The sequence below is a fragment of the Dermacentor albipictus genome, chromosome 9 (genome assembly GCF_038994185.2).
Source record: "Dermacentor albipictus isolate Rhodes 1998 colony chromosome 9, USDA_Dalb.pri_finalv2, whole genome shotgun sequence".
Classification (NCBI taxonomy): Eukaryota; Metazoa; Arthropoda; class Arachnida; order Ixodida; family Ixodidae; genus Dermacentor; species Dermacentor albipictus.
This window is the reverse complement of record NC_091829.1, coordinates 19587682-19614681: the sequence shown is the minus strand read 5'-3', so window position 1 is coordinate 19614681 and position 27000 is coordinate 19587682. Positions and strand designations below refer to the sequence as shown.

At 44.2% G+C, this 27000-nt stretch overlaps 1 protein-coding gene and 1 long non-coding RNA gene across 3 annotated transcripts in view; one reads left to right on the top strand and one right to left on the bottom strand.

Annotated features, from left to right (window-relative positions):
* Window positions 1-27000, top strand: part of LOC139049761 (latrophilin Cirl-like) — a 1359947-nt gene that overhangs the window by 148910 nt on the left and 1184037 nt on the right. The gene's annotated exons all lie outside the window — the stretch shown is intronic.
* LOC139049668 (uncharacterized) lies at window positions 13812-25503 on the bottom strand. Of its 2 annotated transcripts, none has more exons than XR_011508487.1 (5): window positions 24832-25503; window positions 22706-22796; window positions 19814-19958; window positions 17848-18009; window positions 13812-14036 (listed from the first exon to the last, which is right to left on the bottom strand). It is a non-coding gene; the product is annotated as an uncharacterized lncRNA (long non-coding RNA). The 2 variants fall into 2 exon arrangements; XR_011508486.1 differs by having other exon boundaries at window positions 13812-14039; window positions 24832-25501.

The window sequence follows — 27000 nt, the reverse complement described above, 5'->3', positions numbered from 1 at the left end:
GACGGTAACTTTATGATAAAGATTTGACACCTTTTTTCCACACAGTTATGTCCTTCGCAACCTTGAATTGGTCAGGCAAATCTTGAATTGTTCAGTTTGTCGTCTGTCCAAATTTTTTCTTAGCTGGATTCCGCATTGCAAGTGAGTAAACTAATTTAATTGAAAGATGTAATATGGACGAATGAAAACCTTTTATGAAGACTTTGTTTCAATAACGCATTATATATGCAGCCATATCCACATGTAAGGCGAATCCTCGCACAATTAACGCGAAGACAACACAAGCCTGTCGCCCATATGCCGCCATTCCCATGAACGCACGGCGCTCGTTAGAAAACTCCCATAAACGGTGGCACCAGATTTCCCTCTAGGTAATATAGCGAGAAACTTATATGCGCTACGCCGACTCCGCCGTGCGCAGGGTCACGTGTTGGGCCGACTCCTTTTTTTGGCATAGAAGAGGCGAAGGGGAGGATGTCATCTGGGAAGGTTTGGCTCGCGAAGCGTGACTACGTGACGTAACGCTGCCTCCTGTTTTGTTTACTTCCTCTGTGGCTTTCGCTCTGACGCTTCCACACGGCTGCGCCGGCGTTAACCAAGCGTCAGAACACGAGCTGCCGCTCTTGTCATGCAAGCGTTAGACTGTATAGGTAGAGCACACGAGGTCTTGTTTAGAGGCGAGTTTTCTTTCCCGCCGACGCACCTGACTTGCATGCTAACGAGTTTGGCCGGCTGATTAGGGAAGCCGCGTCTTCGCCTTCCGCTGCTGTCGCTTTCGTTGTTTATTAAGTGCGACAAAATAGGTGTCCGACCCGGCGTGCTTAGCGCCTCACTGACCGCGCCACCGTGTTTTGCTCTTGGCGAGGGAAGTTGCGAGGCTTGTGCTGCGCTGAAGCTGTTCTGATCGAGAGAGCTGAAGGCGAGGAGGTTAACCAGGCTTAGCCCGGAGGGCTACCCTGCATTGAGGAAGGGGGACTGAAGTACGAGAAGGAGAGAAGAAACGTTCGGCGGTATGCACACACACGCACGTGCAGGCATTCCTCGCTGTGGTCGAACGTCCAACGTCTGTCAGCGCGCGTATTAGCCCTCCCCCCTTGTTTCTCGGCGCTTTTCGGTCGGTTGCCCGATTATCTGACAGTCGTCGAAGCGTTCTCCTAGCTACGTGACGTGGTTTCAGACGCGTCCCGCTTGCGGGTGCGTGCGGCTTTTTTTGGCTAACCATGCTGTGGCTTGACTTCTGGCTAACTTTTGGCTAACCATGCTATGCCTTAGCTTTCGCTACGTATATCCTGGCATAACAGAGCTAAGCCACTGCTAATTTTCGTTTTAGAAGCGGTGTCTAAACACGGTGTTTTCTCGGGCTTTTTGGAAGACTAGCCCGCACTGAGCATCGGCTGCGGGCATTGAGTTTCGTTCTGAGGTTGCCAGAGGAAAGCCGGCGCTGCAATAGACCAGCGATCGTAAGAATCAAAAGTGGTATAGTTCATAAATTTTGACACGAGTCCGCAACGTGCTTGCTTTGGGAAAGGACGCTGCAGTTTTAACGAAAAGCTTCTTTTACCTAACCTCCACTGGATTCGGTGTAAGTAGCTGTTTAACGTTTCTCGCCGAGTAGACAGACAACTTGGGTGGATGGCCATGGCCAACTGGCTATGTTCCCGCGGTCAAGTCGCCCAGAATGAATGTTCCACTTGGACACAAAGGGTATGAAGCCTTAAATGCATTCGGATGCGCGCCCCACTCCTCCGCATAAACCTCTCATCGCGATTATTTGCTCGTCAAGCATCTTACATCGTTTCTTGCCCTCGTGGCGTAGACAGCTAACAGCGAGGGGCGTCGAGGCCGTGCACTTGTCATTCGTTAATGCGGCTATATCGCTGTTTGAAACAAGCTTCGCGTTATTTAGATTCCAACATTGTAGTGCAGCTGCGTGCGTGTTGTCTTGTTTGATTGTTTTTTGCCAACCAATGAAATCTGATTCGGCTACCTGGAGTAAGGTGGCCGCCTACCTTCGGGCATCAACCGCTTGGTCTCCGAAATAAAGTTTGTTGACTCACTGCCTCAACATTTCTTCTGACTAGTTGAGACCTTGAAATTTAGATAATTTTATCGAGCGCCAGCGTCCGCATCAGTTGACTGACATCTGTGAGGACCCCAGTGTCAGCTTCAGTTAGTTTTTTCTTTATAAGATTTTCTACTACTTGCGTTTCGAAGTCGCCTGCCGACCTTGAGCTGTTCAACGGCTGCAGCTGACTCTCATCTTCATACGTGCAGTATATGCGAGTTTGCATCGTATGCTACTGTTCTTTTTTTTCCTCTCTCGATGCGACAGCTGCTAAAGTGCGTCCCCCCCCCCCCCTACCCCTCTCTCTGTGTGTGTTCTATTGAAAAAGAAACAGGCTTTGGCTTTTCATGCATCGTCTAGCCTCCCTCCCCTCTTTCGCTAATGTTCCCGGTGACTTCGTTAAGAACTTCTTGATGAGGCCTGTAAAGTGAAACGAGAAAAAAGAATGTGCAGTGACAGACAGAAGGAGGTACCGAGCTGCTCGCTCAGAACGAGCAGTCGCGATGGATTCGTTCCACGTCCGCACGCGGTAGGCGAACGACGCTGCGCCGGCCACGAACTTGTCGCGCTTGATTAGAGCAGCGGCTGGGACGCAACGCGTGGGGTGGAGGGGAAGGTCGGGGAGGGGGGGAGGAGCGACAAGACGACCCGTGACGCGAGCCGCTTAGTTCGTCGAACGCCGAGGCGTGGCGCTCGCTGCCCGCGCTTTCCTCCTCTCCCGTTTTGGGGACGACTCCTCGCGAGCAGTCAGCGCGCCGTTAATGCTCCTCCTTTCCTCCGTTTCCCTTCCTTTCTTTTTTTTTTAATTGCCCCTTCACGGGAATGAACGGATTAGGCCCCAGCCCGTCGTGTCCCATGGGAAGCTGGCGCGAGATGAGTCAGAATAATTAGTGCGCGATGCGCAGCCTGTGCGTTTGCCCGGCGCTGCAGTGATGTGCCCAACTGATTCATGACTCGGATGCTGGTGCTCTTGCTGCCCCGGTCGCGGCGGCGTTAACTCTTCTTTGAATCGCTACTGTGAACTTCGTCATCGTGTACTCGCGTCTTTCCTTCTTGTAGTTCTTTCGATCAGTTTGAAATTTGTTATCGCTTTAAGCTTTGCGTAGTTTTCTTTTTCTTCTGCGGAACTACGCAGCTGTAGGCCAGTAAGGCGATCCATCAAGTGTTGTGGATCAGGAAATTTAGGCATGTAATCAGCCGTATAGTGGCTGGGTTGCCGGCTCGGCTTGCCAGTTTTGACAACAGTCGCCGAGTGTTAAGCCTCAGTCGAGCATTTGGCAGTGTGCGCAAGCCACCATTTTGTAACGACTCGTTTCTCTGAACTGCAAAACTGTAACAAGTGCCATCCCCTTAAATAAATGCTAATTTCTTAATTACTTTCTTCGTCGTTGTGTGCGTCATTATTGTCGTTATCGCATTACTATATTCTTTATCCATCTAGCCGTGATTCCTTTTGTCGTTTTCACTTCATTCATTCATTCATTCATTCATTCATTCATTCATTCATTCATATGACGGAAGTATGACGACTTGCTTAACGTGAAAGTACGTCTCTAGCTCACTTTTGCAAGAACACCGCGCTCTCATAAATAGGAAGTTGACTACAAACAAATTATTTAACACACGCACAAGAGAATATAGACGAAGATGTTCTCTTTCACGTTTGTTTATCGAAAGATGTTGGAAAGAGTTGCGCAGCAGGTTCTAATTGGGAAGCACATCATCATTTGTGCACCAGCGCAACCTAGCGTGCATCTGTGACTCTCACAGTGCTGTACTGCACTCTGCCGTGAAACTGCACCTAACTGAATGTATTCGAAGGGTATGATATTTACGTATCCTCTACTTTGACGGCCAATGAGATTATGACAGTGTCACGTGTGGGCTTTAGCATCGCTTTCATATCCCTACAGTTGAAGAAAGAGAAAGAGACGGAGAAAAGTTGTAGAAATTGGATGGTGTAATCTTATACCGTGACCCTGTGTTATTTTCATCGAGGCACAATATCTATTCATCATTCATTACGCGGCAACACAGAAAAGAAGGGACAGAAATAATAATAAAAAAAGACGACGCTCTCAGATTTCAATCAACAACAATGAGAGAATAGTTCGCTCGACCCTCTTCCTCTGCGACCGTATAATTAACCCGGGGTATCTTTGCTATGGGGGGTCTTTCTGTACCCTAGTGTCGCCGCCGTGTTGCGCAGTCTTAATGGCATTTTGCTTCTGACTGTCGGACGTTGGGTGAAAACGAGACGACCTGACTTTTAAGCGCTGCAGAAACCGGCAAATACGATCTCTATATAGCGTCGTCCTTTCAAGAGTCCTGTAACCCGCGGCTTGTTCTGTGAAATAAGAGGCATTGCGTTGCAAGCGACCCACTTCTTGCGATCTTGCTTGCTTCAGTGATTATCGGGCTCTCCTTTCACATTGATATAAGCAACGCAAAAGAAGGGACAGAACGCAAGCACAAGCGACAAGGCCATGTTCCTTTCACGGTGGGCGCTACTCCGAAGTCGATATTTCGAAGCTCCATGCTCGAGTGTTTCGCAAGTTACAGCCACGACTGCTTTTGGTGGCAGTGGCGCAAGTAAGATGGATTGCTGCATAAGTTGCGTCAGCCATTATAGCCGACGAGAGGGGGTTTAACGGGCACTTAATAGCAACATTGCACGCAGACCTGGTTTAACGTAAACTAAACTTCCATTTCTTTCTTTCTTTATGTCGTTCTTTGTGTTTTTTTCTTTATGTATGTCGTCCTTCCTTCCTTGCTTCCTTCCTTCTTGCGCCGCCCACGTATCCGCGGTGATCCACTAATATGTGAGGGATAATACTTACCTGAGGAGAAGCTAAAACTGCTCTATACTTTAGTCACGGGACCACTTAAATATTACAAGCAAGCTCCACCCACTGAAACGCAGCGTACATGGCTATGACTCACCTCTGAGAGACAGCGGAGCCAGCAGGAGTCCACTCACATTCACGCACACATTATACACAACCTGTAAGGTTCGCTTATTTTTCTGATGCAGAGCGCTATTGCGTGTTTAAAGTAACTGTGCTTTCTTTTTGTTTTGTACAGTTTTGTCTTTGTGTCGCTGTTTGAAGATGAAACAAATGTCTGGGATAAATTTTGTAGGGGATCCTGATGTAACGACTCCGCCAAAGATATTTGAGCTCCAAACAACGAGCTTTTATTTTCCGATTAGCCCAGCATTTAAGTTAGCAGAGCAATGCCACTAAGTTGTGAGTGGACTCCAGCTGGATCGGTTCGCTTTCAAAGGTTAAGGGCAGGTGGAAATTGCTTTTAGCGCCCGTTGTCGGCGACCTTCAAGTGACCTTGAAGCGAACCGTTGTCAGATGGGAAGAGGACTTGGCACCTTTGAAGGTGCCGCGTCCATGAGCGGTCATGTACTCATCAACCCAGCATCATCCGATACATTGACCCCGGTTCTCCCCCACAACCCGGGCTCACTGAGTGGGGGGGGGGGGGGGGACTTGGTTCGGGCCAACGGTCCTTCCCGGACAAGCGGGCTGTTGTGATGCAGCAACACAGAGTTACCGCACTCAACACACGAACAGCCATGTCGGTCTTAGAGGACTCAAGCCTGACTGACCCTCGGACTGCCTCGGCGCAAAAGAGGCCAAGGCATACAACCATGGAGAGGACCAAAGCCGTCCGCGGAGCAGCGCGACCATGCAAGGGTGCACCACCACCGGTTCCAGCTCTGGGTTCCACTGAATCAAAGAAAACCCCGTGTGTTTAGAAAAAGTTCATTTCGACAAGATACGATACGAACACCGAGTCATAATCACGGCACAATTCCACCGGGGCGATAAAGATCCTTAATCTCTACAAGGGGACGTATTCTGAAACGTTCGCCGCGGCGAACTTTTCGCACTGGCCACGCCTCCGCCGTAGCGGCGCGCGCTGAATGGCTGCTTTGACAAAACCGGAAATGCACTTGCGCCACCTGAATTTCCGGTTTTGTCAAAGCATCCATTCAGAGCGCGCCGCTACGGCGGAGGCGTGGCCAGTGCGAAAAGTTCGCCGCGGCGAACGTTTCAGAATACGTCCCAGGGTGTGAGAACAATACGAACTCGTCCAGGCACCCTGCCAACTCTTTGCACAGAACCACATTACACGCGCTAGTTACTGCCCAAATAAGTTACAAAAAAAATTGTTTCCGAGTTTTTCGTATGTTTGTTCACAATATCAGTGAAGCTGTAACCTCCAGTACGCTGAAGTTTTATTTGTCATTTCCACTAGCGACGTTCAGAAGGCAGATGCGAGCACCATACACTTCACTGTTATCTTTTGGCACTGAGACAAGGCTGCCTGTGCGTGAGCCTGCCTGCCTGAGCTTACAAGCCGTTTGCTGCACTCTGGAAGCTGCAGGGCTGCTTAGCCAATAGGAATGTTTAGAATGATGAAGCTTAATAATGCATGAACTCTATATATATATCAGTGGCGTAGCCAGAAATTTCGTTCGGGGGGGGGGGCTCACTTTGCAGCTCGGCCTGATATATATATATATATATATATATATATATATATATATATATATATATATATATATATATATATATATATATATATATATATATATATATTGTTTACATTTTTGTACATATGCAACGACCAGGGGAAAATCTCAATGACGCTTTCCTTTGTTAGAATGTATTGCGCAGGAGCAGCTGTCACCGGTTGTGCATTGCGAGTACTTGCTCCTAAATTATAGTCGCAACAGAGAGCACATATAAAAAGCAGGAGTTCTGCAAGATATACGAGGGCGAGTGAAATGAAAGTGAGCCAATGCGAATATTTGACAAACGAGGTACTTTATTTAAAAGTAGTCACCATGAGTATTTAGATACTTGTCCTACTAACGAGTCGCGTAATTCCCGTCTCATAAAACTCCTTGGGTTGTTGCCTCAAAAATCTGTAAATGACTACACATCATCTTCCGACACGAATCTGGTTCCCTTGAGCAGTTTCTTCAAATTTCACCAAATGTGGAAGACGCAAGGCAACAGGTCTGGGCTGTATGAGGGATGTTGCAGCGTTTCCCACTTGAACTTTGCCAGTTTTGTATTAACCACAACAGCGACGTGGGAACGGGCAATGTCGTGAAGCAAGATGTCCCCAATGCTCAATTTTCCACGTCGTTTGTTCTTAATTGCGACACGTAGCCGATCCGATCTTTCACAATATCTGAAACGATTTAGAGTCTCTCCAGGTTTAGAAAATTCGATCAATAGTGGCCCCTAACGATATAAAAAGAAGTCAACGCTTTTCCGGCATAAATGACGGCCTTTGTTTTCCTTGGGAGTGGTGAATTCAAAGGTTTCCACTGTAAGATTTACCGTAGTGTTTCAGGCTAGTAGTAGCGGCACCATGAGTCATCCCCGGTCACAATTGCAGACAAAAGTCGTCACCCTCATCTGGGGTTCTTTGACGTGCACTTAAATCTAAGTACACGGGTGTTTTCGCCCCCATCGAAATGCAGCCGCCGTGACCGGGATTCGATCCCGCGACGTCGTGCTCAGCAGCCGAACACCATAGCCACTGAGCAACCACGGCCTTTTCAATTGTGTTGGGGGTGATTGCACGGTGGCTTTGGCCCGGCCATGTATCGTCTTTGTAACTTTCATGTGCTTCTTTGAACAGTTTGCTACAACGCTTCTTAGGCGACAATGAAACGTAATGTTCAACGTATACGGCAGCCATACGGCGAATAATTTCTTTTTTGGGAAACATCTTCATTTGTCAAAAACCTCACGACACCAAGCTGTTCAACTTTTGAAGTGTCCATTATTTCACGCAACCATGTTCAACCCCGTGTATGAGAGCATTAAAGAACATTTAACCTCACCTCTGCATGTCACTTGTAAATGAGATGCGTATGTGCTACGCGCATGCCTCGAAAATAATGAACCGAACCATTATTGCGCGGGGCGGGTTGTCTCACTTTCATTTGACTCGCCTTCGTACATTATAAATGCGAAGATACAATGGAATATACAAATGTGAAGATACGGTTTGATACAGGGCAAACAATTGTCACTGGAAACTGCAATGCAATGTTCACTGCGCATATGCACAAAACCTCGCAACAAGATATTTAAATATACGCATAAGTCACCAATATATCTACGTACCTAGGAAAAAGTCACTATATATAATGCGTCAAACAAGGCAATTAAATAGGTTGCGCAACCACAGATTCACTGATCACAGCACCCCCCCCCCCCTTCCCTCCACTCCCAAAATGTATCGCGTGCGACGGAAGGCGGCGCGCTTCCTCCCCGCTTTTCTCCCTTGCGCACACCAGACTCAGCCACTATCGTCGGCTCAACCCCTCCCCTTATCTCCCCGCACGCTTTCACTCGCACACAGAGCATGCGGCGCGCGGTCACGATGTTATCGCCCTTGGCCTTTATTTATACGGAACATGAGGGCAACGACAGGAATGTGCCTGGAGTCTTCATAGAGCTGCCATCGCAATAATAAAATAGTATCCGGCAACTGAAGCGTCCCGTCGCCCATTACTTTCCGCAAAAGAAGTAACAAAATCGAACTTTCCCCATGCAAAAATTCGCTGCGCCGCAACAATGTCTTCTTTTTTTGTATGTGTGGGCGGGGGGCGGCGAAATAGAATAACGCAAAGGAAAGCATGTTGGCTACAATCGAATGCCTACTTTGGGCACCTAGTGTGGCTACCGAAGGAATATCGAAGAAAACGTGTGACGCTTGGTCCACAGAAAACCATACGCGTACTGCTCGGTATCCTACAACGGCGAGACAAAATTTTCCGGAGAGGTTGCGCTCAAGCGGACGCTTGCAATCCATCGAGTCCCCGCAGTGCTGGCGGCGAGCGACTATGCATTGTTTCTTTTTCTCGTCTGCTAGCCAGAAAGCGTCCAAAACTCTGCCAGGCGAAAATGCAGTCGGCCAGAGAAAAACAAACGCGCAGCCAAGTGCGCCGCGCGGTTATCGATGCAGCACGAGAAAAACGCATGCGCTCTGGCTGGATCGGCAGCCCGCGGGTTGCGAGAACAAAAAAAAAAAAAAATTAAGAAGAAATGAGAAAGAGGCTCAATATATCCTCGCGAATAAAAGTCGAGGTAGAAAAATAAATAAAAACTAAGTTACAATGGTGGCTCTAGTGTCTTGACATGGATGCTTTGGCGCAGGTGAAAAAAATGTGTATATTCTTTTCTGTGACCTGACGGCACAAATGAACCACCACAACGCTTTGTCTCATCGGACCTCGCTGCGTGCTTTGTCAACTTGTCTGATAGTATGTTGATTTGGCTTGTCTCGTTGTATAGCCCGATGTACGACTTTAGAAAAGTCGATGCACCTTTGGCGTCAAATGTTTACAACAGCATTAAACCCAAAAAGTTCCGGAATTGAAAATCTAAGCACGACTTTGAAAATGTCAATGGACCTTTCGCATCAAAATGTTATGAGAACTTTATACCCACAACGTTTCAGAATCGAAATCCAAGCGCTCCGTAGATTCCGCGGCTTCCTCGAGATGCCGCGACGAGCCCGCTCGCCTTCAAAACGCCCTTGAAATTTTGTGCCCGGTGGGGCTCCTTGCGTTACGATATGTGACTCCTGATGCATGGACATTGCCCAGAAATCCAGCCCGATTTGGCAATGTTCGCGCTCAAATGTCTTTTTGAGCGTGAATTAAGGACATTCTAGACAAAATCGAGCATGATTTCTGGCGCCGGGAGTTGTTTTGGTCGGCGGCACATGACAGCACGAAAAAATTTCGGGGGGGGCTGAAGCCCCATAAGCCCCCCCCTGGCTACGCCCCTGATATATATATATATATATATATATATATATATATATATATATATATATATATATATATATATATATATATATATATATATATATATATATATATATATATTTATATATATTATTCTCGGTAACTTGGCAGTAAAAGATGATATAACGCATCGGTAAACTGCACTTTTTGAGACAACTAATGACCACAGGGTTCGTGTCTTATGCACCGCTCTGAAATGTGCCAGTAATTTGGGAGTGTAGGACTTTCGCGGAAACGGCGTAAAATTTTGAACGGTTCCACGCTAGGGGAAAAGTCAGATATCAAATTTATCTGCTTTAGATGCACTAACAGATGAAGTTTAGAGAAATGTGGTATTTTTTTTTTTTTGGTGCAGAGGTAAGTATTTGTAGAATGTGTGCTTCATCTCCTAAACTTCCCGATTTCACGTAATATTTCGTAAGAACATTGGAACTATAAATAAAATTCTGCTTCCTATAGTCGGCAGGAATCCGCTTTATCTCTTAAATAAGCAAATTTTATTGAGGTCGATTCAGTGGTTGTCTAACTCACGTGTGTTTGAATAGAGAGAGGCGTAGTTGACTTCCAGGTGAAACTTCTTATTGTGAAGCTTTTTTTTTTGGAGGACAGTCCGTAAATATGTAGCACTGAGTCTTTCACCCAGGCCACCTATCATTACTTTTTAGTATTTGATCACGTGCACACAATACAAATAGCTATTTGCGTAACGCAATAATGACCCATCGTCACTATCTTGTTCCCTAAGCAGTGGCGCGCGCTCCCAATACACGGGTGATCACCTAATAAGTAAAGATGTTGTAGTTTGGCGACTAATACTTTAACCAAATGAATAATAAAGTGCAGGCGTGCGTGGTCGTTAGCGAAATAAACAAAGAAAATTTAGATATTCGAAGCATCTTAAAGATATTTCAAGAAAATTGAGAAAAATGATGAGGAAAAGAAGCGGAGCAAATTTCGAAACATGTCAATCACTTATGCGCAAGAACAGTTGCTCGAGTACTCTTCTTCATTCCTAACTGGTATTGAGGGCGATTACTTCTCGTTCTTATTCTTATGCGGCCGTTTACTTGTATATATTTATAGTAGTTCGCATAGTACCATTGCTTGCGTTCTATGATTGGTTTCATTATTGCATTATAGCCTATAGCACTATGTAAAGCCCTTTTATTTAAAAAATGGAGCATTTTATTGCTAAGGTTTCTGCAATATGAACATAGTTGCTTTTGTGCGATAGTCCGCGAAACAAGAAACATGCGCATCTGTGCGCATACATTTTATGCCTTTCTTATAACGAGTGAACTGTTAATATGTATATTGGTTTGCATTCTCTATTTGTACCGACTACAGACAGCTTCGTGAAACGGTTTTGTTTTTGCGTCGTCATTGACGTTAAGTGGCTCCTGGTATACAGTTTCTCGCTAAAAGAACAGGAATTCTGGCATCACGATTGTTTAGCCAGCATGGCAATAATGGTTAGGATAGATTAGTCTAATCTCTCGGCTTTTGTCTTCAGACGTTCTTGCTGGTTTTGGTTCTTAACCTTTGTGCGTTCGTTGACTTGAATTTCGAAGTAATCCATCTTTTTTTTTTCTTCTAAACGCAAGAAAAGGGCAGTAGGAATCGGCGCGCATGCGTAATCATTGGAAATTGCTGCACTTATAGCACAAAATTTTGTGATGTCGACGTTCCTAGCAGTAAGGACGCATATAGTCTCAAAGGCCGATATTCAGTGCCCACTCTTTGCACGCTGGCTATATAGACAGCCATGCCTGCGGCTTCCGTAGACGCTGGTGCCTTACTTCATTCTACAGTGATCGTTGCAGGAAACTGTGTGGCTCTTCGGGACCTGTGAAACTATAGGATGCAGCTTTCAACCGACTGCTATAGTAAATTTGCATTAAGAATAAGGTAACTAGATTTGCGTAGCAGACGAACTTATAAACTCCAACCCAAGCGTCCCTCTGAAGCCACCGCGAAGACACCCCGAGGAACGTAATGCGGGGCGGCGAACTTAAAGGAAGCGCAAGCTGGCGACACGGAATTGATTCCGAGAAGTGTCTTCGTCTCATAGACGTCCCCCTTCGCCTGCAGCGCTCTTGTCTCTTCCGAACGGCGGCGATGTATGTATCGTCTTGCAAAAAGGGGTTCGGCGCAGTCGCTCGCATTCGTCTCGTGGTGCTTCCGTGCCCGAGCTGACGTGGGCAGCCCCTTCGTACACAAAAAAACGGGTGCCCCCTCCCTAATTAGTGTCGACTTCTCATCAGCAGTCCTCGTCGTCGTATATACGACTCTCGAGCTCGTCCAAAGTTCGCGCTTGGATGACCCTTTTCAGAGCGGGTCTTGCTCCCGCGTCCTATAGCGAAGACGTGAATTCGATCCCGTCCTGCGCCCTCTCCAGCCTACCCTTCCTTCTCCCTTTCTCTTTGTCGGCAATAGCTACTCCCCCGATTCTCTCTCGCGTAAACCGCGTAGTGCGTTGGTAGCTAGCACAGGCGGCAACTAACGGAAAAGCTCTTCTTCGTAGCTTCACCGCTAAGGTTATCGTTACGAGACAGTCGAGAGTGCCAGACTCAGTCCGTACTCGCGTCACAATTTAGGGAAGAGAGCAGACGATAAAGTGGGCAGACGCATGGGTGGCGCCACAGTGTGGCGAAGTTTAACAAGAGAGGACACTGAGCTATGTTGCTACAATGACCAACCAGATTTCGCTAAGGTGACAATCTGTGAACGGTAGCACTTACACGGACAGGCCTGTATGAGAGGTTGTCCGTGACATCGACAGCGCTGGAGATGACGCCTCCTTGTGGTTTGCTTGTGGTTTGTTGCCGAAAGAGCCCACTAAAACACAGTACTGCCCTAACGTTACTATTCCAAAATCGCTCACTGTCCCTATGTCGGCTGTACCTTGCGTCTGTGCGCTTTTTATCTAATCCACGCTTCGGTACTGGCTGAACCATGCGATAGCGCAAATATACGCTGAAAAGCTGTACTTTGCGTCTGTGCGCCCTTTACCTAACCCACGCTTCGGTACTGGCTGAACCTTTAACGATAGAGCAAATGTATTCTGAAAATTTCTAATACCTGGGGTATACGTGACTCGTGTTTGTTCTTCTTCTGAGCTTCTTGTGTTTCGCGAAGGCAGTTCTCATGGCTCAGGCTTTGCTCTCGTTTGCGCCACTGTGCAGATTATATGTACACAAGCAATCGCCCAATGGGGAAAGTCCTGCTCAAAGTTCAGTTTCGAAGGTCGTCTGCTACACTGTAAAAAAAATTTGCCTTACTTTACAGAAAATTTGCTGGTAATTTGTGACCGAACACTCTTCCGTAAATTAAGAACGGTCATTTCCGTAGAACGGACAACTGTAAAAAAAGAGACCGTAATACAAGATACGAGTGCTTCTGTATCTAGAAAACGGAAGACTCTGTATTCTGAATCTGTACTATAACCGTTAAAGTACGGTGCTTCTCGTATTCAGAAAACGGAACACACCGTATGCTGAATCTGTGCTATAACCGTTAAAAAACAGGTGCTTGCCGTATTCAGAAAACGAAAGACTCCGTATACTAAATCTGTACTATATCCGTTAAAGTACAGGTGCTTCCCGTATTTCATCTTGCAGAGCATATTCATTCGAAGAATGTGCCATCGGGCACAAAATTGCCCAGGACGTGCTAGAGTCGACCGAATTTCATTGGTGTGCTATTTGCTGGGATCAGCCGTGCCACCACCTGCGTTCGGAATGTGCATACGTGACCCACTGTTTTCAGCGGTCTTGAGCAGAAATGCCATTTGGTCAACGCTCGCACTTCCAGGGTACTTTTGTCCACGATAGTACATCTCCTTTAATGCAAATATCATGAAGGCAGCTCATAGTCAAAGCAGCAGGTCACCATTGAGAAAATTGTCTTGCCAACACACTGACATGGCTGCAGAGATAAAACACTTTGCACTTTGTGATATGAATGCACTGCATAGCATATATACAAAAAGGTGCAACATTTCAGTCCTCAAGTTCTTAGATCACAGAAGCAACTTTATTTTCTTCAATCACTCGTCTTGCACTTCTTCCTGGTGAAAGTTGTTCTTGACTCCAAACACTTGCAAGGATAAACTTGCTGCTGTTAGGAGAAACAAATAGTATTCGTGAATATCCATCCTAAAGAAAGCGGCAAAAAAGTTTAATCACAGAACACGACAAAGCAGTAACTTCTGTGTTAGAAAAACATGTAAGTAGATCAACATTGTTGGCACAAGGGATGTTGCTGTAGCCAACATTTCGACATAGGTGCTTGTCATTAGGGTAGCAAATGTTTTCCTTGGCTGTGTTGTGGGATTGTGCATATCTCACTGGCCCCTAGCCTCATTGGGGGAGAAGTAACTGGTGCATATAATAGGTCAAGAGAAGCCAAAGTGTTAAAATAAAGGAAGGAAGGGTGTGCTTAGCAGTGGTGATTGTGATGGAGCGGGTATGAGCAATGCTGTCAGTACTTGCCAAGAGCAGGGGTGACCAAAACAGAAAACGATGTACACATGTATGCAGTCATTAATCCAGTAGAACCAATCTTCCCAGAAGACAAAATAGGTATCAAGATAAACAGTTTGCACTTTTGGAAAAGGAAAACGAAGAATTAAGGAAAATAAATTTTGTATCAAGATGCATCTGGTTAAGATCACTGCAAATGGTAAATGAAGGCACATTATGAATATATATTTTGTTGAAAGCCGATGAAGAAAATATATACTAACCAAATATTAAAAAATAGGGACATTAAAATTAAACTGGATATGATCATAAAACAGTAAAGAACAGCCTGTGGAAAAAAATGGGATGGATAATATAACCAGGTGCAAGATTGCAAAACGTCGAGTGCTGTTTATATTCATGCTGCTGTTGACAGCTTCAAGTTTCTGTCTTCCTGTGGAACCTCTGTCTTACTTGAACAAGGAAATGGGTCATTTTTTAAACAAGCCAGTTCAAATGCAGTTCAAAGCTTCAGCCGTGTTATAATGAAAGAAAATATTATGGTCAGTTCTCCTGCTCATCTTGAAACTTATTGTGCGCAACAAACAGGGACGAAGAATAGAAGAAACACAATGTTAAGCGCTCGTCCTTGTGTTTCTTCTATTCTTCGTCGCTGTTTGTTGCGCACAATAAGTTTCAAGATGAATTTGTTCCAACTAGGCCGACTCGCAGTCTTGCTTCAGTTCTCCTGGGTGTGCTTTCATTCACCAGTTATTTCCACCGGTGTAAGTTCAAAATTTAATGGTCTAAATGGACCTTAGCTCCTGGCAAACCATTAGCTGGTCTTTTTTTCAACACAGATGCCTGCACATTATATGTGTTGGCAGGAGTGCTAGCGAACTACATTATACTTGTTGCCACAACCAAAGTGAAACTTGGTAACAGTGATTGAAAAAAAAAAAAACCAGCATTCCGCAATACTGATTCAAGTCGTCTGGAAAAGTTGCTTAAGTTAACGTACACCCCCTACTCCACCAGACACAATTATTCACCACACTGACTCTCATGGTGTCAACCATGCTATTACAACACTAGGCATCAAGTGAGGAGAATTAGGGGATAAGAGGGCACAATGCTTTTTGTTAGAACATCAAATGTGCTTTACATAAATGCTGCATTCCAACTAACAAAGGAGCAACCGGGTTGTGAGATAGTGACCAATGCATACGAAAGATAATTACATTCTGTGCAGCAGAATGTTGACGATGAGGTGTTATGCACACAAGTGTACTCTTTCACACAAAATGACATCCTGCACTCAAACCTTGTGCCAATATTAGAGTTTGAAAAACACCATAGTGGTAAGCAAAGAGTGCTAAATTTGTTGAAAGTTACTAAAAATTATTCGAGTATTCATTATCCTTACTGTTCGTTAAATATTCACAGATTGTTCCCTATGGGTGCTGTAAACAGGCACCCTGCTTTTACAGTGGTAGCAACAATGATCTGTGGCACAGACAAGAATAAATGCTCATGAAGTTTATGCAAGAGTATATCCTACAAATTACACCCCATTTCACATTCCAATATGGTAGAAGAGGAAGACGAAAAAAACTACTTTCTGGTGGAGGATGCATACCCCAGAATAGAAGAAACAAGTGTACCCTAACCATTGCTGCTGCCGATGCCTGTGCACTAGCAGTTACATATAATATGGCAGTTACAATTGTTTTTCCACAAGCACTGCAAGCTGCGGCCAGTTTACCACTACACAGCTGTAATAAATTTAGGGCAAGCTAAAGCTCTCTAATGGATTTATCTCATATGACACAATTGGAATGCAATATTCTGCAAATAAGTGAAGCGCGATGTGCCATCCCATACAATGAAACACCTTTGAAGAATCTGAATCACCACCTGCACTCTTAGGCAAAGTTACACCCTTTGGAGTGCCCCTTCTGCCACACAACAATAATCGTTATTTGCCTTGATGCGTTTCCTTTCTTGAAGACGCCATGCCCGCTACTTTGTTGTCGAGAATGCTATCATGCTGATAACGCGCATGCCGTTCGTTACTGGAAAGCACAGGGCTCGCAGCGTTAAAGAAAGAAAATGCATAAAGGCAGATGACAATTATCGTTGTGTGGAAGAAGGGGCACTTCAAAGGGTGTAACTCTGCCTAAGAGTGTGAGCCGTGACGAGGGAAAAGAGTGTGTTCTGTGTAAAGTAGTGCACCTGTATAACCTAAAGCTTTGGAGAATGCATTTAGTATGAGCTGGGAAGGTTCCTAATTTTAATTGCACACAGTGAAAACCTCCATGCAGTTTTGCAAAATGCAAACCCCCTACCTTTTTGTTGTTCAAACGTAATGACACGTAGGGCCATAACATGTACATTATGGGTTTCATTCCCAAACAATCAAAGTGAATAGCACCACCCTAAGTGTTATGTGCCTTCTTGTTAGTGTCGAATGCTGCGATCGGCAGAGAAACGGATTTCTGGAGCAATATAAAGTATTAGGTACTGTGACCTCAGTTCTTTCACTGCTGTTTAAGCATTATCGGGTCCTAAAGTAAAGAAACGAGGAATAAATACATGCATATTTTACGCTACAACCCTCATAAGTATTTAGTAGTCTGGATTATAAAGGATTCCAGATTTACAATGCAGGACAGATTTTATTCCACTGAAAGAATGGCATCATGCCAATGATTCTGCATTTGGTGCTATATTTATTTGTATTTAGTTCAGTTGGAATGTGTGTGTATCGTCAGCGATATCGCTTGACATGTTTTATATTGACTGTTTTCTAAATTTAGGCAAATTCGTATTCACAAATAACCTTGTATGACACCAAGAACTTGCTTAGCAGGAGTATTTCTAACATTTGCAAGATATGAGGCTCTTGAATGCATATCTCAGCCTGGGGTACACGCCGCCTCCTAATCTCATCAGCAAGTTTCTGGAACTCATCTACGAGGTTTCTTATGATGAATGTAAAGTTGCTTGAATGGGGGAAATAGGGAATTTATAACAGGTGAATTATGCAGCATAAGAATGATGTCAGCAAGAAGCAAGCATCAAGAACTATAAAATGAAGACTATAAAATGCAAGAATTATTTGGGAAGATTTAAAATTCTGGCATTGGAACGAAATGTCTTTCAATCTATATATAAACTCTGATTATTCACTCTACTACCACTGCCTTCATTAGAAACATTCATAATCATTATCCTATCTATGCCACATCATCATAGCTAATATTCAAGCCTTCATAAGCTGCTTTTTTTTACTGCTAATTCTCTGTGGGAAAGGTGTCCGTATGAAGACCATATCATATACTTATTACCCGTTTTTTGATAAATGATAAGGGAAAAACTTCACACCAAAAATGCATTGAGCTTGAGCAAGTTCTGCGTTTGCTGCTGTTGATTCTTTTTTCCCTTTGCCATCATTGACCCACCTGGTTAGCTAAGTAGACAGAAAAGCTGCAGGAGAAAGGTGGGGGTGCCAAACCAGACTTGTGCCCCAGGGGACCTTTTCATGGTCACTGGAGGAACTGCCTGTGGCCTCGGCATCATCCTTGAGGGCCACGGCCATGTCTAAGAAACCTTGTCTCCACAGGCTGCACAAAGAAAGATAATTTGCTGAGCTAAGTCTTTTTCTTAAAAGAACCCATTTAAGTTGTATTCGTGGCTTTGCACCACAAAACTGACACATGACTGGCCACTCAAGACACTTTATGTGTAGCACACAATGAGTAACAGTAACAAAAAAGTGTATCAGGAGGCTTTCATATTGCTCTACAACTTTTCATTGACACATTTCATTTAATTATTTGAGATATTTAATAACTAATTAAGAATTATGTAATTAGGCAGAATGCACAATATAATCAGAGTATCTCCAGGCGATGGCAAACATTACCTTCATTTTGTCTAGTTACATCGCATTTACATATTTCTAAATCTTGGTGCATGATAGTTAAGACACCCTGTAGATCAAAAAACAATATTAAAATTTTCATAATCATCTCTTGCGTGTTATTGGTGGCTATGGCTGCTTCAAGTTATTCTTTCAGTATGGTACAAGCAGTTTTGAAGTGAAATTGTTTTGCATCGAGGGCATGTAATCTAGGCAATCAAGCAAAAGGTCAAGTTGTGTTCACTATTCAGATGTTTAACTAAGAAGCTGCAGGAAAAGGAAACAAGACACAACACCTAATAAGTAATGCAAAATTTGAAAATTTAAACTGAACAAGAAACCAGTTTTTGAAAACACAGAAAAAAAGCCAGCAGCTTACATCGAATACACCCTTGCTATGTACTCCAAGTGAAGTTGTTACCGCAATGCTTGGGCACCATATGAACGTAACAATCAACAACTTCGAGCAGAATATTAACACCACTAAATGAACTGGCCTTTGAAGATTCTTGATCTGAAATCCTCAACGACTTGTTCTGGCGTTTAATCTGTCAAGCTCAATCTGTATTCTCAAAAGCTGACTCTCGGCCATAATTTCTCTAAACGCAACATCAGCTTAAATCTCAAGATAGGGTTGACCTGTAAATAAAGTGGATAATGCATGGCAAACATGAACTCTCTTACATGTTAACCAGAGGGTTCACTCATGCAGCCATGAAATTGTGATGCAGACACGATATATTGAAGCTGGTTTTGTGAAGTGTTTCATGCTTCCAAGGCTTCTTCAGTTGTGAAAGCTGTCTCCGTTAGCTAAATAAGCGATGAGAATAAAAAAAGAACTTCAACATGCTCACAATATGTTGGCCATTTGCAAGTAAACAGCAGCCTTTTTGGGCACCCAGGTTGCCTGGTGCAAATCTACTATGCCACAGTACTTGCGTTACCCAGTACCAGCCACTTTAAAATGCAATGTGTTCAGAACCCTTTCCCTCTGTTTGTCTGCTTTGGAAACAGTTTAACATGTGTTCAGTAGGAGTCGAGAAAGGGGACAGAAAACACTGTGCACCACTGATTTCTAACATGTTTCGCTGGATGCAGCACACCGCACCGGATGCAGGTGAAGCCAGTGGAAATGCGATGTCAAGCAGTCGCTTGTCCTGGAAGCAGGGCATATGGTGGACTAACTAGTGCGTGCGATCAGATATTATTGCTGCCGAAAAACTTTTCTTTGTGGTTTTTCACATTTTAGGAGGTCTCTGCATGTCTGGTAAGCACTTTTATGACAATCTGAACCCGTATACGATAGTGTTCTCTTACATCAAGTTTTTTCTGATTTACCAGTGTTTCCATTATGTTAGCGACACTGTAGACACTACAATGGAAAAATTCTGGACACCTCGAAACACTGCTTGGGTAGTTTATGGCACATCAGGCAGGCATGTTAGGGGAAGAAATGCTACACACCCGTGCAACAAAGTGCTGCCGCAATGTTGTCAAGCACTTACTTCCGGGACAAGGCCGGCTTCAGTCGAGGGCGCTCGATGTGCTGTTCATCCCCTGTAGTAGAGATCAGTGGCGTGGACCCTTTTATACTGGCTGTCTTTTCTGGTCGAAACCTTGGCAACAGCTTCCACCATACTTTTTTTGAACCTGCAACATGTGCAGAGAAAGTCACATCACTGTGCGTTGATTGTATGGCTTTATTGTGCTACACATTCTATCAAATCATTAAAAAATACAGTTCACACATTTTTACTTCTGTATATAGACAGTCTAGTTGCTATACACGCGAAACATTACCATTCCTCTGACAGAATGCAACAATAGAAGCGTACACTGTAAAGCTACACTAAAATTTAAATTGATGTGACACCGTATGAGTATACAGTATGCTTACTGTATGCTTTAGCCCTGTGTCAAGTAAAAGTTAATTGTCAATCATTTATGGTGTATTTCTACTTATTCTGGGTCATCAAACTGTACAATCAATGTTCCAAGTTTACACAATGTTGGCTTTTGATTGCCTATGTGATCCGTTTCCTACTTACGCATGCAGTAATCCCACTGTATTAAGGAAAAAGAGAATAGGAAATGCCGTGATAATCTTCTACATTTGATGAGGGCAGGAGCAATGACCAATAGCATGTGGTTGAAGCTACATAAATACTTAGTTTTCACACAGCTTAATTATTCAGCAAGTAATAAAGAGCTATCCTGTGCACCTCTGCATGACCAATAAAATCTGACTACTTGACACTGCACTAAGGCTGCCGCTTGGTACTGTTCGGCAGTTCAGCTTTGGTTTTCTGATATACAGAACTGTTTAGGTACCAGTAGTTTACTTTGCGATGAAATGGAGCTTGGAGCACTGGTCATTTGCACATAAATAAAGCGACAGCAAATATAACACAAGGATAGGAATATGGGTCTCTTGGAAAAAGTACATACACATTATGATTATAATGTGATGTGATGCCACAATGAAACAGAAAGCAACGCATAGAAGTGGACGGCGCTTCCATGCCACCAAGGTTATTGGACAGACAGTACTTCAGAAGTGCCCGCAACACAATGTGTTGGCGGGCTAGTTGGTGTGAATCCATAAATACTTTGTTAAGCGCAAAACAATGGACACAAGAAAGACGACCAGCACAAGGCGCTACACTCAACTGACATCACTTTATTGCGTCGCTCCTTTATAAATAGTAGAATCTAGAAGAACATCCGCAGTGAGCACCATGTGCAGAGACCACCAACAACCAATCACAAGAGCGTACTCATGCGACGGGATCCAAAAAACCATATTGAGCACTGCACAAGGTTAAAGAAGGCACACTAATGCACTGTGACCCCAATGACTGTATGAAGAAAGCTTCCGATAACTCTCAGGCGGTGGTATCACAGCACGTTTTCAAAATCGTAGTATCACGAAACATGGCTTTGCACTTCCATATTTTACAATGTTGAGCCAAATGGGAACCTGTGCCTGTTGGTATGGATCGCTTAGGTTCGCAATGTTTCGTGATGCTACGATTTTGAAAAAAGAGCCGTGATACCACCGCCAGAGAGTTATCGGAAGTTTTCTTCATACAGTCATTGGGGTCACAGTGCATTAGTGTGCTTTCTTTAACCTTGTAAAGTGCTCAATATGGTTTTTTTTGTTTTCTGTCGCATGAGTGTGCTTTTTTGATCAGATGTTGGTGGTTCCTGCACATGGTGTTCACAGCAAATGTTCTTCTAGATTCTGCTGTCTACAAAGGAGGGACGCAATAAAGTGATGTCAGTTGAGAGCAGCGCCTTGTTCTGTCGTCTTTCTTGTGTCCATTGTTTTGTGCTAAAAAAGCAATGATGTATTCCTTGTGTGTGTTTGAAGACAGCTCCACACGCAGTAGCGTATCCAGTATTGCTGCCCAGTGGTTTAGCTCGCTGCAGTTTGAAGTGCCACAAAACATAAGGAGAGAAACCTGCATTATAGTCTTGTTGCAAACAAGAATATAACGTGAAGTGCATTCTGAGGCCAGAAAATATAAAAAAAATTTCATGATGCACCGCTGTGCAAGGTTTTATAGCAAAGTCAAATACATTTAGTGTAAATATGACAATATGATGGTGCACAATGGTGGTAATCTGTAATAATATAAAAGGTGCCTTAATGTTACAACAAAAGCTGACATTACTTAATAATAGCCCTGTAAAATTTAGCATGCAGGGGCACCGCTTGGTTAAGCAATAGTGATGTATTGTCTATGTACACAAATATTACCACGCATTTCTGCCATTGTCTAAATGGCATAAATGAATGGGTAATACTTGTATACATAGATATTACATCTCTATTGTTTACCCAGTGGGTAAACTATGTCTGCCTGACACAAGACTAGAATTAAACCATAAATTATATATAGTCACCCTAACAGTAACACCTCATTTGAACTTCACAGTAAGTAGACGCCTGTTGATGCCAGCCTCCCCCAAGGCTAAACTGTGCTGCATGCTCTACAGAGAAATTAAAGTGGTATCACTCAACTCTGAAGCAATTCAGGACTGCAGCACTGTAGAAGACATCTACAAATGTCCCATTTCATGTATAACAGCCTGAATTGCTTGCACATCTTACCAAGTGCAAATTAAAATTTCTTTTTATTTAGCATTTTTGCCTGCTAGACCACAATCCAATGTCATCAATATATTAACATATTACCTCAAAGAACCTAATTTGGCTTATAGATTAACACCTTTGCATACTGCCACAGCTGCACTCTGTCATATGCGTTGCAATCATAAAGGAGTGCTGGTCCACCAGCACTCCAATGTCACTAACAGTGATCACCTACACAGCTAAGTAAACGGTCATGATTCAGGTGGCAAATAGCTATGAGAAAAAAAAATCCACTCACCTTGAGAGCTATAATACTGCAATAACTTGAGAGAGATGGACCCATTGCAGGCAGCAGACCTCTTCTCAGCTCCAGCACAACAGCAACTTGCCTTTCAGTAAAAGAAAAGGATTGATTAGTAATGATAAGTTACCTTGTTTTTGCTGAGTATCAATACAATCTGACTTTCATGCATATCCACTCTCCGCTTTAGTAATACAACTGAATTATTCGTCAAATAAAAGAGTCTATGATGATACCATTCGCTTCATGTCCAAATTTTTTCGCACTGATACCCCGTTTACTGCTTGCTTAGTGGCACGAATGCCTTGACTGCCCAGACCACGACCTACTGGAACTCCAGACCTGCACAGATATCCGGCTTCTATGGGAGCAGCTTGCGCCCACTTTCGTTCAACCGACTGCCGTAGGTGGCGCTTTTATAACCTGTTCGTCTGCTACGCGGTGGGCGGTTGTGCGGCGTTGTAAGTAGTACGGCAGCTGTGGTGTTGCGACGAACTGCTTCTCTAGTTGATGATTTTTGCTAACACAGTGACAGAGATGTCACAAGGCTTTGATCGGTAACTTGGCTCCAAAAGTTGACTCCCCGAACCTAAAGAATGTCGGAGCGTGTAGTCCGCTGCTCTCTAAAATAGCGTTAAATAGCCGCTCCCACTGCCTTTTTCAAGGAGATTATTATAAATCCCATTGTGTATAAAGTTCGCAACGAACCCAACAGTTTCATTGTACACGTTGTAAAATTCGCGTCTGCGCTCTTTAGAAACTTGAAGCCACCGTAATGTTCGACGACAGAACGATTACCACTCATTTTAACTCTTAAATGTTGTCCGTGAATGCGTCACGAGCTCAAAAAGTGAATTACGCACACAGCTTCACTGCGTACGTATCTTCAGCACCACCGTTATGCTGCCGCCGTACTACGCGGAAAAGCTAGCTTTACAGTTTGAAAAGAGTTCCGTGACACGATTTTTAAGGCCTGCGCTGCAGCACGTTTTAAAGCATTTGCGCGCTTTCTACTGAGCTAGACATCCAACGATATTAAAAACAAGATATGCTCACCTTCCCTTGAAACAGAATCGATCAGACTGTTGCACATATCGGGTGGAGGACTTACTAGTGAATACTTTTACTATACTTTTACCAGATCATCTTCCTTTCACTACGGCACACAGTAGTAAATCCTAATGTCATCTACGACATTAGGCTGTTTGTAATCAACTAAAGAAAGCTAGATTATCCTATGAATCTTTTTAAACAATTTTTCCAGTCTCTTAAGGAGGCTAGGAAAGGGAAATTTATGCCGTTGATCTAGCATTGCAGCGGCCACATATGCTCGTTGTTTACATTTCTTGCACCGCTCATCCTCTTCTAGTTTCACTATTCAAACGCAAAGCATTCGCAAATATGTTTTCTTTTGTATATTTGTGAATTCATTTATTTACCGCCAAAACAAGCGCTTTGTGCCTGCCGAAATGGCAAGACAAGCGCTGAACAGATCGCAGAAGCAGACGACAGCGAACAGGTTATGACTAGCGCCACTCTGCTCGTACGTTCTTTCCCTAGCGGCAAAAGGGGCGAACTAGACCAGGCGTGCTGGAGGAGGGAGATCTGTGCAGGTCTGTAGTTCAGTAGGTCGTGGCCCAGACATCATTCGAAGAAACACGTCTTGCTGCACCGCAAACGGTGCAGCAAGACGTTTTTTTCTGGTCACAATTAAAACGTGCACCCAAGCAAGAAAGTAACGATCACAGGTAGTGAGCGACTGCTATTGCCTGGAACGTTTATTTCCGTATTTTAACAGAAGTTCTTGTATCGGATACAGTATTCAAGCCAATACAAGCGTCAATACAAGAGCTCAACTGAACGCAGTTTTATTCTACGCTTTTAACGCGAGTGAACAAAAGGTTAGAAGTACCTCACGGATAATTGCGATCGAGCCAATCGCGCTACGACTGGAATCGATCTGAAAAGATAGGGTGATCCCTTTCCCCATTCATGTGTCATTTTTGCCCTAAGACGTTGCAAAGTGGTCTTTTGAAACAATATTTCTGTTCGCGACACCGGCTTACCACGCATCATTTTAACACCTACGTTATGCAAACCAAATAAGATTAAAATGGGCTTACCTCATGAGCAAGTTACGAGCGCGCGTAGACTGTTGAACACCCGTTGAGAGCAAGCAGGCTATCCGTGTCCAAGCGCATACGTGCACCCAAACACAGGACAACTTCTTCGATGCCGCAGCGTGCAGAGTTTTGTACACGAAGTGAAAGACATCCAGCGGAAATATCTCGGCGCGATGACGGCAAATAACGAGCGCACAAGCGTACACAACACAGCAACAAATTCGGAACTTTGCCAATTCGAACGTGCCGAGACCCAAGCAGCGTAACCATCCATCGTTTCTGTTCTTCGCTCCCGATGCGTCAATCTCTCTTCCTTGGGGTCTTGCTCCACCCTTTTGAGTACAAATCAAGAGATATTTACGGCGAATTAACAACATTTACGACACGACTCGAAAAATGCCGGCTGACTACACAGTGCATCTGCCACTCCTAACGGACGCGCAGCGCGCGCTGCCCCCTGGCGCCGCACTCTGAGCGCGGAGAACCGAACAGAATCGGTTTCGTTTTCGCATTTGTGCTCTCCCAAGTAACCACGGATATCCGTGGGACGTCCACCATAAGTCCCAACGTCCACCCATCCGGATATCCAACACGGACGTCCGTGGGACGTACAGGAGAAGTCCATATCCTGTTTGGATGTCCGAAGGACATCCCACCGGGATGTCCATGGGACATCCCATTTTGAACGTCCGCTGGCTGTCCATAAATAAGCATGCCCAGGATATACACTAGGGAATTATATATAAACTAGCATAAATATATTGCCGGAAATTTTAGTCTGTTCATATTATATTTGTTTATTTTTGTTCTCTATCGGACACAGTTCATTCTTTTTTCAAAGCAAAATAAATATATTTCCAACTTGATATAAGTTCTGCCCACTTTAACATCGTAGTATTAAAATACGATTTTTTTTCTATCGGTGGGTCATACAAACAGTTTGTAGTTTGCTTTAAAAAAATGCTTGTGGATGACTAGCAGAATATATAAGCGCCCATTTGAAGCCACCTATACGACCTAGAGCCAAGCACTCAAGTTACCCCTCATTATGAAAAGTTCCTGATCATAGAGTTTTGGTCCTGACCTCCGAACATGTAACTGGGACGCTATGTAGCTTCAGGTTTATCATTGAAACAAGAAGTAAAACACGATGTTGGGCTAGTTGGTGCATTGTATTAAGAAAAAACCAGCAAAAAAAAAAAGACGGACACAGGAAACGTACACAAGACAGGCCCCTTCCAGCCTCTTTCCTGTCTTCTCGTATGTTTCCTGTGTGCGCCTGTTTTTGGCTGGTTTCTTAAAACAGGAAGTAGTCTACAGTGTTCAATTGTGCATACAATAATATCATTATAGGTAACAAAAACAAATCTCACAGGCTACGCTTTTGGTGGCCGCGTGCGTTGAAAGCGATTACGAAAGCTATAATGCGTCAGAGCCGCCACGCATTGACGGTAATCTCAAAGGCTATGTTTTTCTGGCGCCGACAGCGTTAGCAGAAACTAAAAACTCGAAAAGCAGATACCGAATATTCCCAGAATAAGTAAATATTTCACTGTGTAATAATACACTATCTTAAAAACCTATTTATGTTTGCGTAGATGCACGTGGAAGTGTTAGAACCTTGGCAAAGCAGAACGCTTCAGTCATCCAATCCAATCCAAGCTCTAGCCATCGTCGCCACGCCATTTTTCATTCTGCGATCGTTTTAAGGGCAGTGGAGCAGCGTTTGTCACCTACCGTGCCTACCGAAGTCTCCTACTCAGCTACCAAGGTATGACAGCTACAGCGATTTCTTTTTTAATTCGTTTGGGTATTGAAATGTGTTTTCTTCACAGGTGCCAGGATGCCTAGACTGCGGGAGAAGCCGCACGCGCGAAAAAGAGCGTCGCTGGAAACAAAGACGATATTCGAGGACTTCGGATCTCGCACCGGCAGCCAGCAGTGAACAGCTCGAGAATTCGCAAGTCTAGAACTGTGCAGTGGCGCGTATACCCCGCACGCATGCATTATCATGTGCGGTCGAGCTGTCCCTGCAAACATTTGTACGCCTTGTGATGCTGGTCGCTGCACCGAGGCGACATCGGAAGTTCAGGACGGTGGTTGTGACACTACGCGCACTAAGGACAATGTGCCTTGCTTCCCTGATGGATATATACTCTACGTGACGCT